Source organism: Pongo pygmaeus, chromosome 12 (assembly GCF_028885625.2).
Source record: "Pongo pygmaeus isolate AG05252 chromosome 12, NHGRI_mPonPyg2-v2.0_pri, whole genome shotgun sequence".
In the NCBI taxonomy this organism is placed as follows: domain Eukaryota; kingdom Metazoa; phylum Chordata; class Mammalia; order Primates; family Hominidae; genus Pongo; species Pongo pygmaeus.
The window spans coordinates 100340925-100354519 of record NC_072385.2 but is presented as its reverse complement, the minus strand read 5'-3'; positions in this window follow the sequence as shown (position 1 = coordinate 100354519).

Sequence of the window (13595 nt, the reverse complement as noted above, 5' to 3'; positions counted from 1 at the left end):
GAAATAACAGGTGCTGGAGAGGATGCGGAGAAATAGGAACACTTTTACACTGTTGGTGGGACTGTAAACTAGTTCAACCCTTGTGGAAGTCAGTGTGGCGATTCCTCAGGGATCTAGAACTTGAAATACCATTTGACCCAGCCATCCCATTACTGGGTATATACCCAAAGGACTATAAATCATGCTGCTATAAAGACACATGCACACGTATGTTTATTGCGGCACTATTCACAATAGCAAAGACTTGGAACCAACCCAAATGTCCAACAATGATAGACTGGATTAAGAAAATGTGGCACATATACACCATGGAATACTATGCAGCCATAAAAAATGATGAGTTCATGTCCTTTGTAGGGACATGGATGAAATTGGAAATCATCATTCTCAGTAAACTATCGCAAGGACAAAAAACCAAACACCACATGTTCTCACTCATAGATGGGAATTGAACAATGAGAACACATGGACACAGGAAGGGGAACTCACTTTTTTTTTAAAGGGTACTCAGACTGATAACACCACCACCGAAAAACCCCAATTCTATGCTGTGCACAAGAGACTTGCCATAAAGTGATTCAGGTGGCTGAAAACTTTTTTAAATGGGCAAATATATACCAAACAAATGCAAGCAGAAAGAAAACATTGATCATAAATATAGTATCACACAAAATTAAATTCAAGGCGAAAGGCACAAAAAAAGGCCAGGCGCGGTGGCTCACGCCTGTAATCCCACCACTTTGGGAGGCCGAGGCAGGCGGATCACCTGAGATCGAGAGTTTGAGACCAGCCTGACCAACATGGAGAAACCCCATCTCTACTAAAAAAACAAAATTAGCCAGGCGAGGTGGCATGTGCCTGTAATCCTAGCTACTGGGGAGGCTGAGGCAGGAGAATCACTTGAACCCGGGAGGTGGAGGTTGCAGTGAGCCGAGATCGCGCTATTGCATTCCAGCCTGGGCAACAAGAGCAAAACTCTGTCTCAAAAAAAAAAAAAAAAAAAAAAAAAAAAGGCACAAAAAGAGACAAAAATGGACCCAGCGCAGTGGCTCACGCCTGTAATCACTTTGGGAGGCCGAGGTGGGTGGATCATGAGGTCAGGAGATCGAGACCATCCTGGCTAACATGGTGAAACCCCGTCTGTACTAAGAATACAAAAAAATTAGCTGGGCGTGGTGGCAGGTGCCTGTAGTCCCAGCTACTCAGGAGGCTGAGGCAGGAGAATGGCATGAACCCAGGAGGCAGAGCTTGCAGTGAGCCGAGATTGCGCCACTGCACTCCAGCCTAGGTGACAGAGCGAGAGACTCCGTTTCAAAAACAAAAAAAGAGACAAAAGTAGACTCATTTTAATGCTAATGGATACAGATCACAATCAAAATATAATTATGAATATCTTTGTCCCAAATTATAGAGCATCATCATTTATAGAACAAAAAGAATAGATGATTCAAAGATACACAGAAATATATTAGTGGTATAAAATATTTATTATCCTCTCACTCAGCTCATGATATAACCAAGTACCAAGTACACAAAAAATAAGGCGCTTAGACCTGTGCCATTCAACACGGTAGCCACTGGCTACATGTGGCTAATGAGCACTTGAAATGTGGCTAGTCCAAATTGACAGGTGCCGTAAGTACAAAATATGCCAGATTTCAAATAGCACAAAACAAAGAAGGTAAATAAGTTGTTAATAATTTTTTCTATTGATACATGTAATAATAATGGTTTTGATATAATGGGTTAAATAAAATTTCACTTTTAAAAAACTTCCTTAAGACGGCTACTTTAAACTTGAAATTGAATGTGTGGCCTGTATTATATTTCAATTGGACAGTGATGCTGCTCTAGAACTAATTAACACGTTAGATCTAAATACTTATAACAGCTAAAACATATACAGTATTTATTCCATTCCAGACACTGTTCAAAATATTTTGCACATATTAATGCACTGAGTCCTCTCAACACCCTAAGAGGTAGATGCTATTATTACAGCCATTAGCCATTTTACAGATGAAGAAACTGAGGCACAGAGAAATGAAGTAATTTGCATAAGATCACAGTAGTGAATCTGACATTTGGTTCTCATCAACCTGGCTCCAGAGTCTGTACTCTAAACCATGATGCTACAATTGATAAATGTATATATTGAACTCTGTCCTTTGAAAACAGAGATACATCTCCTGTTCCATCTTCTTCAATGAGACAGCCACAAAAATTGACCACAGATTAGGCCACAAGAGATATATCAAGTTTCAATACTGGGAAATAATACAGAGGAAATTATGCTGTAATGCTATAAAATTAGAACTTGATAGCAAAACCAGAAAAATGAAGTAGCTAAAGTTCAGAAATGAAAACAAAACAACACAAAACCTACCTCTTCCAAAGAGCTCTTGAATAAGAGAGGAAATCAAAGACTAGCAAATGATCATGAAAATACAGATCAGAATAACTACAAGATTCAGCCTCAGCACTACTCAGAGAAAAAGTTTTAGTCTTAAATACGTTCACAGACAAGAAAGAGTACAAATAAATGGCTAAACTTCTCAAATCCAAGCCAAAAAATAAAAACAAAAAGTGAATAATTTTCTAGGAAAATATAATTTACAAAAACTGATCTAAGAATTAAAAACAAAACAAAACAAAACAAAAAAAGCCGGGCGCGGTGGCTCACGCCTGTAATCCCAGCACTTTGGGAGGCCGAGGCGGGCGGATCACGAGATCAGGAGATTGAGACCATCCTGGCTAACACGGTGAAACCCTGTCTCTACTAAACATACAAAAAATTAGCCGGGCGCGGTGGCGGGCACCTGTGGTCCCAGCTACTCAGGAGGCTGAGGCAGAATGGCGTGAATCCGGGAGGCGGAGCTTGCAGTGAGCCGAGATTGCGCCACTGCACTCCAGCCTGGGCTATAGAGTGAGACTCCGTCTCAAAAAAACAAATAAATAAAATTTAAAAAAAGTACAGTTGTTTAAGAGCTACTGTCCAAAATTATCATCGGGCTCAGAAAATTTTTATTGAACTTTTAAAGTGTAGATAATTTCAGTGTAACTTACATTGTTTTAAAACACAAAGAAAAAACTTCTAGAAGCTTTTAAATGAAGGGAATATAACATTATTCTGCAATAGGACTGTTTGTGAAGAAACAAATAAAATAAAAAATAAAACGACAATAACAACAACAAAAAGAAAATATAACATTGATACCAAAACCCAGTAAGAGTTGTACAAATTAAGAGAACTGGAATAATCTCATTTCTGAATATCAAGGCAAACCAGAATGCTGTAAATACAGTAAAAATACGAAAATTCTTAGAAATTCAAGAATGGCTCAATATTCATATATTTATGAATATAAGTATGCTAATAATATAAAAAGAATAAAACTATATGATCATGATAATAAATACCAAATAAATGTTTGACAGAATTCAACATATATTTTGATTTAAAAATTCTTAAAAGTCAAAATAAAAATTTCTAAATATGATTAAAATATATCTATTTCAACCCCAAAACCATCATGATCCCTTACAAAAAAAAATTTTTTTTTTTTCAGAGTGTCGTTTTGTTGCCCAAGCTGGAGTGCAGTATGATCTCAGCTGACTGCAACCTCTGCCTCCTGGGCTCAAGCAATCATTCCACCTCAGTTTCCTGAGTAACTGAAACTACAGGTGCCTCCACCATGCCCTAGCTAATTTTTGTATCTTTTTTGGTAGACACGTGATTTCGCCATGTTGCCCAGGCTGGTCTCTAACTCCTGGGCTCCGCCTGCCTTGGCCTCCCAAAGTGCTGGCATTACAGGCATGAGCTACCATGCTCCACCCCAGATTCTTAATGAGGAAATAATGCAAGCACTTATACTAAGAACTTGTCTAAGATAACAAGGCTTGTCATCATGATTATCTAACATTGCCTTTGAGGTACTAGATACTACAAATAAATAAACAAGAAAATAGATGTATATTTAAAAGTAGGCAAAATTATTACTGTAATATAATCCTATACCTAGAAACCCAAGAAAATCAACTGAAAACTTACTACAAACAGTAAGAAAAATCAACAAGGTGGCTGTGCATTAAATTAATAGACAAATAGTTTCCATAATGTAGACAGCAAACAGTTAGAAAACATAAGTAAAAGACCAGTGACAAAAATAGATAAAATATCAAGGAATAAACTTAAGAAACAAGCAAGCTATATGAAGAAAATTTTAAAATATTCATGAGAGACACAAAAGAAGACTGAAAGGAATGGAAAGGCTTCAAGTCCTTAGGAAGAAATCATCATGAAGATTTCAGTTCTCTTCAAGTTAACCTTTTAATTTAATACTGTGATTCCCCAAAAACACTGAGAAGATTTTATTTTTGGCATTACCAAATTGATTTTAAAATGCACGAAGGAAATCCAAACACAAACAGCTAGGAAATATCTGAACAAAGTAATGAGTATTAATTAGCCCTGCCAGATATTAAAACATAAAGTCTCAACAAGTAAAATAGTGTATTACAGATGCCTGCATAGATAGAACAGCAAGTCCAGAAACAGAAGCAGCAATATAGTAATTAAACATATGCTAAAGTGGGCATCTCATAACATTTCAGAAAACAATATTACTCAGTGAATGATTTGAGACAATTGGGTAGCAATCTTAAAATAAATTTGAATTTGTACCTCAAAAAAAAAAAACTTATACCATGATAATTCCAAATGAATGAGTGATTTAAATGGAAAGGAATAGGACCATACAAATGAACAGTATGAAAATTATTTTTAATTATTGTCTTGAACAGGGGAACCCTTTCTAAGTGTGACACAGTTCCCAGAAGCCATAAGAAAGAAGATTGACAAAAATCTGCAATATAAAAAGTCTGATTGGCTTATTATACCAAAAGTTAAGGGAAAAATAGACAAAAATATTTTAAAACATTTTCAAATCCTATCACTAACACAGAGCTAACTTCCCTAATATATAAAGAGCTACAAATTCATAAGAAATCTAATGTCCTGGTTTCAAATAAAATGAGCAAATGAATTAAATGGACAATCCAAAAGAAATCCAAGGGATTCATAAAACCATGTCACATCCCTCACAAAGAAGAAGTGCAACTTAAAACCACACTGTGGGCTGGTAGTGGTGGCTCACGCCTATAATCCTAACACTTTGGGAGGCCGAGGTGGGTGGATGGCTTGAGTCCAGGAGTTCGAGACCAGTCTGGGCAGCAGGCTGGTGGCAAAACTCCATCTCCACCAAAAATACAAAATTAGCCGGGTGTGGTGGCGCACAGCTACTTGGGAAGCTGAAGCAGCAGGATCACCTGAGCCTGGGGAGGTCGAGGCTGCAGTGAGCCCCGATCGCACCACTGCACTCCAGCCGGGTAACAGAGTGAGACTCTTTAAAAACAAACAAAACAACAAAACTACACTGTGATAACAGTTTCACTCATCAGACTAAATAAATGTGAATACTCTTGGCACAAGTGCGAGAAACAGACATTCTATTCATACATCACTACTGGGAATGTAAATTTGTATATCCTTGATGGAGACCATTTTGGCCATCCATAAAGATTAGGAACGTTCCTTCTTTTTGAACTAGTACATCCATATATGGGAATTTATCTTAAAGAAAATGAGAATGACAATAACGATAGTAGTAATAGCAGTAACTACTAGTTGCAGCATATGTCAGCCACTGTTCTAAGTAGTTTACACAGGGCGTGTCACCAAATCTCTGCACTAACCTTAAAGTTCTTACTGATGAGGAACCTGAGGCAGAGAAGTTAAGTAACAGGCCCAGAGACACACACCTCATAAGTAGAGCCAGGGTTCAAACCCCAGCAGTCTGTGTCCAGAATCCATGCTTTTACTTGTGACCTCTCAAGCTATACTTGGACATAAGAGAAATTACAAGTAAACAAGGTTTTTCACAAGGGTATTGTTCAGGATTGGAAATAACTGGAAATAACCAAAAATCTATCAATAAAGACCTAGTTAAATAGTTATATCCATACAATGTAATACCATTCAGATGTTTTAAACAAAGAAGAAACTCTATATAAATTGACAGCAAGTCTCCAAGATAAATTTTTTAAAAACAACCAAGATGCAAAACATTATGTATTACATGTCATCATCAGTATACAAATGAGGGAAATAATGAATATATCTATTCCCTTTATATGTTTAAAACATCTCTGAGAGAGGACAACACCACATACCTAATAAATTATTGTTGGGGAGGGGAACGGTGTGGCTGAGGGGCAAAAGTGAGAAGATGAGCTCATTGAATAACATTTTTTTTTCATTTTGAATTCTGAACTATAAATAACCATTTAAAAATTAAATAATAATATGGCTGGGTGTAGTGGCTCACGTCTGTAATCCCAGCACTTTCGGAGACCGAGGTGGGCAGATCACTTGAGGTCAGTTCAAGACCAGCCTGGCCAACATGGTGAAACCCTGTCTCTACTAAAAATACAAATATTAGCCAGGCATGGTGGTGGGCACCTGTAATCCCAGCTACTCGGGAGACTGAGGCAGGAGAATCACTTGAACCCGGGAGGTGGAGGCTGCAGTGAGCCGGGGTTGCACCAGTGCACTCCAGCCTGGGCAATGAGAGTGAAACTCTGACTCAAAAAAAAAAATTAAATAATAATATTAATAGTAATAGTAAGAGAATGGTATGGATCCTCCTTAGGGTCTATGTCACAGAGGAACAAAGGGAGGCAAGGTAACAATGACAAATGTGAGGACTGACTGCAGCAGAATGTGCAGCTATCCTTTTGATAATCACTTAATGAAATAGAAAAACCCAGAACCAGTTATTAGCAGAACTGAGACAAGAAGCTTTTAAAAACTCCTAATACAATCCTCTTTCCATCACTCTTATTTTTCCTGTAGCTAAAATGACTTTGAAGGTGGTGTTCTATCACAGAAAATGGTAGAGGTTATAGTCTGAAAAAGGTTGATCTGGTATACCATATTCAGAGAAACCCCTCTCTGGTCTGGCACAGTGCATTATAATGAAGTATCCCTCAGATACACATAAAGGCATTTACCAAATTAGCGGTTTTTAAGCCCTTGTGCTTACCTGATTGTTTTAAAGTTTATATACAAAATATTTCATCATAAATTTAAATAAGGTTATTCTTTGCAATAAGATGAAATGAACATTGACTGTGATTGGAATAAATATTTTATGACATGATTTGATAGCATAGGTTTTAACTAGCTTATTGCATAGAGGTCACTGAATCTGAAAGAAGTCATATATCAGTTTACCTATTTTATCTAGTTTATCTTCATAGATTTGGTTTTCATAAAATATTCTGGTTATATTGAAAACAACCCACATAACTAACCTATATTGTTTTAGTTGGTCTGAATTCAGAATATTCCCAGACAGGTCAATTTGATCCTTAAGGGAAATACATACAATACAAAAGAATTTAAAGGGTTAGAATGCCTTCTTTATGTAAATTGGGAAAAGTTGTTTTCTCAGCTAGTTTTGGGAAAAAGTAACTGTGGAAGACAATCTAGAAACCCATTCCCTTGCTTAAATTTACTTGACTTAGCAGCATATCTCTTGCAGTGACTTCATGCACTATTCCTTATTCCATTTTGGAAAACACTATGCTAAATCATAGGCATCATTCTATATTCTTATTGTGTTTTTATTTTTTATTTTTATTTTTCTGAGATGGAGTCTCGCTGTCACCCAGGCTGGAGTACAGCGGCCTGATCTCAACTCACTGAAACCTCCCCTTCCCAGGTTCAAGTGATTCTCCTGCCTCAGCCTCCCAAACAGCTGTGATTACAGGTGCACACCACCATGCCTGGCTAATTTTTCTATTTCTAGTAGAGATGGGGTTTCGCCATGTTGCCCAGGCTGGTCTTGAACTCCTACCTCAGGTGATCCGCCTGCCTCGGACTCCCAAAATGCTGGAATTACAGGTGAGCCACCGCTCCCGGCTGTGTTTTTATTTTTTAGAGACAAGTTCTCACTGTTGCCAAGGCTGGAGTGCAGTGGCACAATCATAGCTCACTGCAGCCTCAAACTCCTGGGCCTAAGCAATCCTCCTGCCTACAGGCATATGCCACCATGCCCGGCTAATTTAAAAAAAAAAAAAAATTTTTTTTTTTTTTTTTTTTTAGAGATGGGGTCTTGCTATGTTGGCTGGGCTGGTCTTGAACTCCTGCCCTCAAGTGGGATCCTCCAACCTTGGCCTCTCAAAGTGCGGGGATTACAAGTATGACCCACTGCACCCAGCCTATTTTGTTTTTGATGGGAAAATAAAAGTGTGACCAATGAGAGGGAATGTTCTAAAGGGACATAAAAAGAATTGTGGCTGGGCATGGTGGCTCACGCCTATAATCCCAGCGCTTTGGGAGGCCGACACAGGCGGATCACGGCACCAGGAGATCGAGATCATCCTAGCAATACAGTGAAAAACTGTCTCTACTAAAACACAAAAAGTTAGCCGGCGTGGTGGCATGTGCCTGTAGTCCCAGCTACTCGGGAGGCTGAGGCAGGAGAATCTCTTGAACCTGGGAGGCGGAGGTTGCAGTGAGCCGAGATAGCGCCACTGCACTCCAGCCTGGGTGACAGAGTGAGACTCTGTCTCAAAAACGGAAAAAAAAAAAAAAAAAATTCTGTAACATGAGCCAATGAGCAAAGTCACCCAATCTTCAGCTCACTCCCTTTGTTGTCCTTAACAATGCTCTTACAGAGCAGCTCTATTCTACAGTCACACGCTGAATACTATGGAAAACCATTTATTAGAAAAAAAAGGTAGAATACAAAAGCAAATTTGAACATCATGTTGTACAGTTTAAAAAAAAAAAAGCAAAAAGATGCATAGCCGATTGCCCATCATAGATTCTTTATGTCTGGGTACTCAGGATATCTTAGGCTGTTTTGAAGTTGTAGGTAGGGGAAATAATTGAGTGCTATGCCCTTCTCTGCAACATTTGTTCCAAATCTGAACCGGGAGGAGTAAACAGATTTCTCCCTAAGATTGTGCTTAGGAAGTTCCTGAATATTAGTTACTTCTGTATTGATAGTAAACACTGAGTGTATATTATGTGCTATATACATTGTGGTATTTTATACGGATCATCACATTTAATCCTCCCAGCTCTTCTAAGAAGGTGGGAATTACTCTCACTTTAGAGACTGGAACATGATGGATTAAATAACTTGCTCAACATCACGTGGCTAGTGTACCAGACTGCCTCCTGGTAATTTAAATGAATTGTTTGGCAAGTATTTGTTGCATCCACCCATTGCTCTCAAATTTTAACATAGGTACAAATTTCATTGCCCTAGTTTGTTATACAGTAGGTATCTAGGGGAAAAATGCTTTCCATTACTTTTATTTTTTCCAGAGTAAGCACTTAAATAACTTGATAAAGTGTTAACCTTAAAAGAGTGGCACCACAAAATTTAAATTTATTACATTTCATTATCATTACAAATAAGATTTTTTAAAAAGCCCTGGCTCATCCTTTTAGGTTGTAATTTACTTTTTGGTTGTTTCATTAGAAAATTTTTCACTAATTTCTACTAATTGAGGGTTAGAATGAAGCAAATTTCTCTGTAGTTAGACATTTGTGTAGTTAACTTGTGATTGATCATCTTCCACACCATATCACATAAATTGGTTTCTATTGGAAAAAGTAACAATTCTGAAGCAGTTAAGCCTTGAGAGATATTACAGCTGGTGTTGACTAAGGCCTTGATAAGTGCTGGAAACTTTGCATAACTGGGAATAAACTTACCTGTTCTGAGGACTTGATAGTACTTTTCATACATTTTGCAAAATAAGCCTGTTATCGCGACCATTTTGTAAATGCCTCATAAATAAAAGTAAGAAGCCAGGTGCTGTGGTTCACACCTGTAATTCCAGCACTTTGGGAGGCCAAGGTGGGAGGATCGCATCAACTTAGGAGTTTGAGACCAGCCTGGGCAACATGGCAAGGACCTGGCTTTATGAAAAATTAAAAAACTTAGCCGGGTATGGTGGCGCCCACCTGTAGACCCAGCTACTCAGAAGGCTGAGGTGGGAGGATCACTTGAGCTTGGGAGGTCGAGGCTGCAGTGAGCTATGATCACTCTAGTCTAGGCCTGTCGTTCATGCATTTATTCATTTATAAACCAATAAATAAAGAAAGAGTACTAGATATGCTTGCTTTGAACCCCTAAATAATTCTATTATTGATACTTTTGGGTTCTTAAAGATTTTCAATTACATTTTGTTTAAGACTACCCTGGCTTTTTGTAACCTTCCAGAGTACATCACTTCATTCCACTAAATGTTATACTGTTATTTTACTCAGTCCTTTCTCAGTGAAGCTTCTAGAACTACAGTGGTCCCTTCGTATACAGGAGATTAGTTCCAGGACCCCTGAACGAATGCACATACCAATATGCACACATAGTCAAGTCCACAATCAGCCCTGTGAAACCCACATATATGAAAAATCAGCCCCTCCCTATACGGAGGTCTTTACATCCTGTGAATCCTGTATTTTCCAGTGGCATTTGGTTGAAAAACTTTCTCATATAAATGGACCTGTTGTTCAGGGTCAACTATAATCTAAATTTATGGTTTCTTTTCTCATTCTTTCCTTAAACTCCAGAAAACTGGTCTCATTTTTATTCTGAAACTGCTCTTGAAAATGCCACAAGAAAACAACACACAAAAACGCCGCAAGACATATGTCTATTTTTCAACTCTAGTTCGTTGAATTTCTCTGTAGCATCTGGAATTGTGCATTACTGAGCTCTGGAGCCAGATGGCCCTAGGTTTATTCCAGCTCCCCCGCTTACTAACTATATGGATATGGGCAAGTCTTCTCAACTATCCTGGCCTCATACTCTTTACATGTGAAAAGAGAGTTAATAGTAGTACTCATGTTGCTCTCAATAAACAGTAATAACAGTAATAAATTACCATTCTTACTACCAACCCTAAGCTTCCACGCCACTGTTCTCTAGGTATCCCTCTTGCTCTGTGACCCTGCTCCATCTATCCCTTAACTGATTAACCCTTAAGATTCCAACCTTGGTCCACTGCCCCTTTCCTCCCTTTTTGGATGGTTCAATTCGGAATCATTTTTCTGATGAAATGTTTCAATGCAAAAATCAGTGGATGTTGATCATTCCCAAACTTCTATCTCCAGGCATTTTCTGGAGTTTCAGACTGAAATCATTTCCCCCAGCAAACCTTTCCCCCTTCTTATAATTTCGATTTCAATTGGTAGTTCATCATCCACTCAATCACAAACCAAAAAAACCAAAAACCAAAAACCGAGGTTCATACTAAATTTCTTGTTCTAATACACTCCTATAATAATTGCCTCCGACATAATTCTCAAATCTGCCCCTTCTATACCCTTACTATATCTACCACATTAGTTTAAGCTCTACGCTTCTGATTCTAATCTTTGCCCTCCTCCTGGAGTCTATCCCCTACTCTTGAGCCAATAATTTACACAGAGCCAAACTTGAATATGCCGTGTTATTGGTATACTACCGTACACAAAGTAGCTCCAAGTTACTCAGGACGGCATGGAGAGTCCTCTATTACCTGACCCCTGCAATCTTTCCAATTTCTGCCAATTTCCACCCCATATAAGCAATACGGAAACACCATACTCTCCTAGTACCCACACATAACTTCCATTATTATTTATGCTACAATTACCTATGTTTCTGGCTCTGTCACTCAGTCCATGCTGAGACATTTCTCAAGGCATAGACTTTCTACCTCAGCCCAGCACAGTGCTAGAATATAGCAGACACTCACTTTTATTGAACTGAACTACAGGCCTTCCTTCTTCTTCTTCTTCTTCTTTTTTTTTTTTTTTCCTGAGATGGAGTTTCCCTCTGTTGCCCAGGCTGGAGAGCAGAGGTGCAATCTCGGCTCACTGCAACCTCTGCCTCCTGGGTTCAAGCCATTCTCCTGCCCCAGCCTCCCAGGTAGCTGGGATTACAGGCGCCTGCCACCAAACACAGCTAAGTTTTGCATTTTTAGTAGAGACGGGGTTTCACCATGTTGGCCAGGCTGGTCTTGAACTCCCGACCTCAGATGATCCGCCCACCTCGGCCTCCCAAAGTGCTGGGATTACAGGCTGAGTCACCGTGCCTGGCCAGGCCTTTTTTCTTCTTGAAAAAATTATAACTCAATTTAACAAATACCGATCATTTTAAGAGATTTTTTTTCTCCCCAAGATTCTCCCCCACCCAAATTCCTAGGAAACATTTTTTTTTTCTTCCCTATCATTTTTGCCCCCGGCCTCTTTATTACATTTAGTGGGCAGGGAATGATTTACTGTGGAAGTTCTCATACCAACAGTTATGTTTACTCCAACTTATAACCACACATCTGCAGGTGACTAAAATTGTGCAAGGGGAAAGTGAGTTCAAACACTGACATGCATACCTGTTTGAATCAGTGATTTGAACCCTAGGAATACATTAGTGTATACAAATATGGAAACCACAGGAAAAAAAAAAAAGCATTTCTAGTTATTACCATGATAATGAGGAATGAGAAAAACAAGAAAAACAGGAAAATAAGAAGTCATAAAATGCTAAGTATTCTGTGATGAATGTATTTTTTTATTTAGGTAAACTCATTTTTTTTATTTAGGTAAAATACAAATAAATACCTAAATTTTATTTAGGTAACCCTCTCTGTTAAAAAACAAATGGATCAAATGCTATCCAAATTACCTAAAGTGGAAGGCGGGGGTATGATTAAATAATATAAACATATTTAAAATCTATTTTCAAAAGGATGTAATATAGGTAGACAAAGTATCCAGAAAGATATAATGGGCACAACCTAAAAATATTTAAAGTCTAAGGATGGAGGTAATCTGGGCACTGGGAAATCAATTAAGTATATGTAGAAATGATTCAAATGCCTTCCCTCAGCAAGAATTTGTCTATGTCTGTCACAGTTGGACACTAGATTAGTTTGGATCTAGAGCAAGAAATAAAAATGATACTGGTACATCTTTAATAGTTTTCATAGAGAATACTGACATCCTATTCTAGTTCCTAGTAGTAGGAGGAAACAGAACATTAACTAAAGGTACTGTCTGTCTCACTGTATCCGTTTTAAGAGAGAACAGTTTAAGATTTCATGTTAAAAATTCTCTCCTAATATTTTTCGCTTGTTTCTCCAAGAAATTCTCATATGCCCTATTCTAGTAAATCATTATTTACAAGTTAAGGTTAAGAATGCATATAAGATCAAAAGATACTCTCTATACAAAACCTAAGAACTTTAATGTAACAATAAAACTAACTGGTGGTTTGAAATATCCTGTTTCTAGAGAACTTGATCTATGTTCAAGAGAAAAAACTCAATTCTTTTATGGTTTCAGAATGGGGAGGGGCGGGGGAGGAATAGCAAATGCTGGTAAGGTTCCAGAGAAAAGGGAACACTTATACACTGTTAGTGGGAGTGCAAATTAGTTCAACCATTGTGGAAATCAGTATGGCGATTCTTCAAAGAGCTAAAAGCAGAACTACCATTCGGCCCAGCAATCCCATTACTGGGTATACATC